Raw genomic sequence first — 5,554 nt, 5'->3', positions numbered from 1 at the left:
TTAAACTTAAAAGATGCATTGTTAACCGCTTTGGTAAAAACAAGGTCGATAGCCATTAGTCACATGCTCTCGTGTAATGAATGAATGCGTGAATTGTAGGATTGACATGAAATTCTTAAAGATAAACTAAAATGACCGAAAAATGGGCTGAAATGACTTAAATAAATAAAAAGTAAATGACTTACAATGACTTTAATGAACTTAAGGATGAATTGAATGACCTTAAGAATGACTTGAATGTTTCAAAAAAAACTGGAATCCTTCAAAAACAACGTGAATGATCTGGAGAATGACTTGAATGGCTTTGAGACTGACTGGTTGTCAAGTGGGTGATCATTTTACATTAAATTAATACAGAAAAGTGATCCCCCACTTTATATCACAAAGTTACAAACATAAGTACAGCATGTAGTAAGAACAGATAATACACTTTGATCTTGGCCAAAAGGCCAAGAAAAAGGTATTTATTTGCTCCCCCACCGAGCAAATTAGGCACAAGGCCGATTTTTTATGTGAGGAGTGAAGGGGAAATGGGGACCAACTCCCCGGGGAGTAGGGGAGCTGGATAGTGACAATTGGTATGAAGGGTTGCCCCTACATTGACCAAGGTCTTATATGTGGAGTTGCCCCCACATATGGTCTTTGCTTGCAGTGTCTGCCAGAACAGATACTACACTTTGATTTTGATATATAATTTATTTCGTTAAAATGAAAATTACAATCAAAATAATTCAATGTAAAATTAAAATAAATTAAAAGTAAAATTCAAGTTTAGAAAACAAATTTAGGCACAAGGCCCTATAAGATCTGGGAGGGGGAGTGTTGCAGGGTCTTTGCTACTGAAGTGAAAATGGAGTCTTTGGTGACTTTACTGTTGACTGGCAACATTTACCACAATACCTCATTCACTCTGTGGACTCCAAACTAACGTTTTTGCAAAGAAGGATATACATACAATTTCTGTATGTGTGTGTGTTTGTGTGTGTGTGCAAATTTTTTTTTTTTTTTTTAATGTGTGAAAAAAGTTCAATTCATTGAAAAATAAAAAGTTCTTGAATTTGGAAGAGAAACAGTTCGTGTTGGGGAGTAGGGAATCTAGAAAAAATATACAAAAAAATAATATATTGTCTAATGCATTGTTAGTAAGGTCTCTGCCTGAGCTAATCTAGAAAGTTAGATCACCTACTGTTTTCCGGGGCACCGAAAACAAGCGTGAAGATCCCTAGTGGGGATTGGGAAGAATTCTTATCGGGTGTAGGAGGAAAAATAAATAATTGGCAAAAACAAAAAAGGGAAAGATGGGATGGGTAGGCGGTGACCTCCGAGTAAGCTAGCGTCATGCACCCACCTCTTGTCAAAGGCCACTCGAGGCAACCTCTTCCAATCGCATCTGATCTTTACCTTAAGCAGATGTTTAAAGTAGACAATCAGATCCCGATCCGGAACAGATATCCCTTCGCGGACCATCCTCGCTACTGCCAGTATTGCTAGAAAAAACATTCTTTTCTCCCTAAGCAGCGGCGGATCAATGTTCTCCACAAAATATGACTCGTCGAGTTCAAGCCAGCGCTTGGTATCGATCATTGACGTACCCTAGGAGGGTCTTGAGCCTGCCACAGTGGAAAAAGGCATGACCGGCTGTTTCCACCATGTCCTCGTCGCAGTGCAGGCAGTAGACCCGGGTTTCTTCATTGTACAGGTTGAGTTCTTCAAGGAGGGGCAGTGCGTTCCAGGCAAGTCGCCAGGTAAGGGAAAATTCCGAGTTTGTAAGAAAGTCCCGTCCTGGCGCCCAGCTCAACTCGTTCGAGACTTTCATTAGCCTAGCCCTAACTATCTGGCCCTCGTACCGCTCGCTGGCCAAGCGGTTGAGGTCCTGTTTAGCTAGTGGTATCTCTAGAGTGTCCCCCCCTCCACCACCCAGGTCAGCCTATTCTCTATACGCTTCTTGGCCTTAGCCTTATCAGGCGTGAGGCGTTGGCTGTACTGGACAGAGAAGCGTCTAATCTTAGCCTTGAGACTAACCCACCACTTACTCCCGGTAACCGCCCCCACTAATGCCCGTTGGATTATCTCTGTAACCTTAAACCGGTAGTCCTCCAGCTCCAACAAGGTGCTGTTGAACTTCCAGTATCCGGCCAGTTTAGGCCTAGAGCTCAAGTTCAGGCGGGCCATAACTAGTTTATGGTCCGAGTGTCCTAAAAAGTGAAACGTGGGGCAAGGTAGAAAATCTATATCGCCTCTTCTAACTAACATCTGATCCAAGTAAGTACTTGGATGGGAAGGCGCATTAGGATGCCACGTCCACATCTGCCGCCCCGGGTGATCCAGGCAAAATCTGTCGATCAGGTCACACGAAGCCATCAGGACAGAAAGACTGCTGTCACACCACACCGACCCGCTAGTACCCCCTACCTTATCTATCTTGGGATCAAGGATGGCATTCCAATCACCCATTAAGACTACCCTCTCTGGATCATCTATAAAACCCTCCACCCATCGAAAGAAGGAAGCTCTCTCCACAGCGGGATTAGGTGCGGAAACTGCGACTATCCAAAATACACTGCTATTAATGGCAACATCGACGACGACAAACGCCCGCCTGTCACCGTCTACATGAACAACATTCACCAACGCTGATAGGGTGCGATTTACTAGCAAGGAGATTCCACGACTATAGGTATTGCCATATGCTGAGTAAACATCGTAATCGTTCACCAGCACCTGACAATCCCTGTCATAAATAAAGTGGGTCTCCTGTATAGTGGCAATATCTACCTTGAGGGACACCAGATCTCTCAGCACGCGTGCGACCTTGCTTCGACATCTGAGGCCCCTCGCATTATAAGTAGCCAAGTTTAAAGCCATGGTCACCTACCTTATTCAGTGTCATACATGGGCCTGAAATCCTCGGGAGTGAGGACATGGCAGGCTTGTCCAAGGCTTCCGGTTAGTAAGTCAGCTGAGTGTAATCCATTCTTGGCCACGCCTCCACGTCCAGAGGAAAGGTTAGTTTTAGTGCCCTGTAAAAGGAGGGGGTGGATGTAAACAGGGACTCTACCCTCACACTTGAAAACTAAATTGTTCAGCGAAGGATGCTCCGTGTCCACCAGCTGCTGGCCTGGGATTGCATCCTTTGCGACATCTATCATGGCCCAGAGAGCCTCTGTCCTGGAATCCTTGTTGACCCTAACAAATGTGGTCAACAAGGGAGCATCTTCGAACTTGGTTGGGTCGATGACATTATCGCCCCTGACGTATACAAAGTCCTTCAGTTGGTTGTAGCGGACCTTCTGCTGGTCTTTGAGCTCAGGTATAGTTGGCAGACGGTCCGTTTCACATATCCTTCCTCCTGGAAGGAAGGGGAGTTTTTTTGTCTGCTCCGTGTGGACTGTTGTGGTTGGGGTTGGTTTCTCTTTAGCAGGGGGAGGAGGAGTAGGGGAGGAGGAACTGGGGGTGGGCGTGTCGGGTGTAGGGGTGTTTGGTGCTGAGGGTGTTGCTTTGTTGGGGGCTATATTAGTCCTTTCTGAGGATGTTGGATGCTAGAGTTCTGGAGGGTTTGGGGATGGGGGAGCCTATTGCTCTGGCTGTTTAGGGGTTGGGGTTGTGGGGAGATCAGCCTCGGCGTTTGAAACTTTGTCTATGGGGTTGGGGTGTTTCCCTTCGTCTTCCTGCTCTTCCTCCTCTTTGTCTTCGTTCTCTCACCTGCTGCCTTTGCTGTTTCTGCCACTGCTGATGCTGTGGTCTTCTCTTCTTCCAACGATCTGAGTCTTGAAGTTTCCTCTTGTTTGAAGAAGAGGGCGCCGGGATGTCCATGGGTGTGTGGTCGGTTCGTCAATGGTCACTGTTTGTTCGGGAACCCTTAGGGGACGTCTGCCCCTCTTAGTGACCGTCGATCATCCAGCCTCTGCTGCTTGAACCGGTTTGACTGTGGCAGAAGTAGATGGTTGGGCTGCAGCCGAGGTTTGGGTTGGCTTTATGGTCGGGGCCAACCCTTGCGGTTTTGGAGGGACTGTGGCCAGGAGTCTTTTGGGGCAGTCCTTGGCCATGTGTCCTCGTTTTTAGCAGTGCCAGCAGTGGGGCTTTCTTCCCTCCACTATGAGGGTCATGGTCGAGTCCCCGAATTTCAACATGGCTGGGATTTTTTCAAATTCAGCCTTGTCCACGACCATTCTGACCTTGTGTTCTCCGGTCTTGGCTGCAGACTGGTGTTACAGTTTCCACATCTCCATACTGACTTAGGATAGCCCCAACCTGGTTGGCGCTCATGTAGACAGAAACGTTCAGCACGGAGACGTTGGCCTTCCTCTTGCTTAAGTACTCCGGTTGGAGTCTTATTCTTTTACCCCTGTGGTCGGTGCTTGCGAGCCTTACTGCGTCTTCTTGACTGGGGAGCAGCACATCCCACATGGGGTAGCTCCTCCTGCATATATAGCTGGTTGGAATATTTTGCTCCAGGAGGAGTGCCACCATGCTGTCCCTGTCAACCCCAGTCAAATTCCGGGTCCTGAGGTCTGACGTAATAAGTGAAAGAACTCTTTTCTCCTCCTCGATCTGACCTGGGAGGGGTTGCATAATGTTGCCCACCGTGTACTCCTTGTATGTGGAGTTGAATAGTTCCCTATATCCCTCCGGAGTCAGGTTCTCCTGCTGCGTCTTCATGCCCCATGCTGCTGTCGGCTCTTGTGGTGGGTTGGACGGCCCTGGACGTGGGTCTGCTGGCACTGCTTTTGGTTGTTGCTGCAGCTTGGTATTGGCCTTATTGAGGGTCAGAGCTGGCCAGTCAGGGTTGGATGTTGCCTTCTGGCTTTGTCTGACTCCCTGGTCACCTCTCTTCTTTCTTGCTGGTTACCTTGCTGCCGAGTCACTTATGAGGGACTTTTCCGCATTAGGTTTCTCCATGGCCATTGATTTCCCTGGAGTTGGAGCTCCTCTGGCTGATGTTGGGGATTCGATCCTTCTGGATTGTTGGTCCTTCTTGGGCGAAACTTTTGGGTAGTCTTTTGGATACTCCCGCCAAGACTCCTTAGGGCAGCTAGCGCTTCTTCTATTTGCCTTTTAGTTATCTCTGCTATGCTGCTTTCGTCCTCTCCATCCAAAGTTGGGGGGATCCTCTCCTGAAGGAGGCTGTGGGCTGTTCAAGGTGAACAGTGGCTGAGGAGCAATAGGTGACACTGGCCGTGGTACACCCTCCGTTTTTCTGGGCTCTTTATCCCTCTTAGCCCTGTTCTTTTGGGTGTTGCCCTCTTGGGGAGCTAGAGTGACTTGGTTTCCCTCGGCAGATGAGGATTGAGGCTCAGAGGGTACCACTAGTTGTGGACCACTTGAGCGATACCTCGTTCCCTCATCCGCCGCAGGCATGGAAGCTTCCATCTGGGACTGGTCCTCTTGGGGAGCCTGGGTGGGACTGCTTTCTCCGACTGACGAGGAGTGAGGTGGAAAGGGTGTCGCTGGATGTGTACCACCCAGATCGCACCTCGTTTCCTCGCCAGTCGCTTCTTTGACTCTCCGGTCTGGGGCGTGGCCCTTGTGGGGAGCCGGGGGCGGGATTAGTTGC

The 5,554-nt window shown here is 48.5% G+C and overlaps 1 pseudogene; it reads right to left on the bottom strand.

Moving 5' to 3' along the window:
* Window positions 1-324: 324 nt before the first annotated feature.
* LOC145292505 (U2 spliceosomal RNA) lies at window positions 325-462 on the bottom strand (annotated as a pseudogene).
* Window positions 463-5,554: the final 5,092 nt, after the last annotated feature.

This window comes from Euprymna scolopes, chromosome 13, assembly GCF_053919585.1.
Source record: "Euprymna scolopes isolate OS-2025 chromosome 13, ASM5391958v1, whole genome shotgun sequence".
NCBI classification, from domain to species: domain Eukaryota; kingdom Metazoa; phylum Mollusca; class Cephalopoda; order Sepiida; family Sepiolidae; genus Euprymna; species Euprymna scolopes.
The sequence above is the reverse complement of the archived record's forward strand: the minus strand, read 5'-3'. Positions and strand labels throughout refer to the sequence as shown.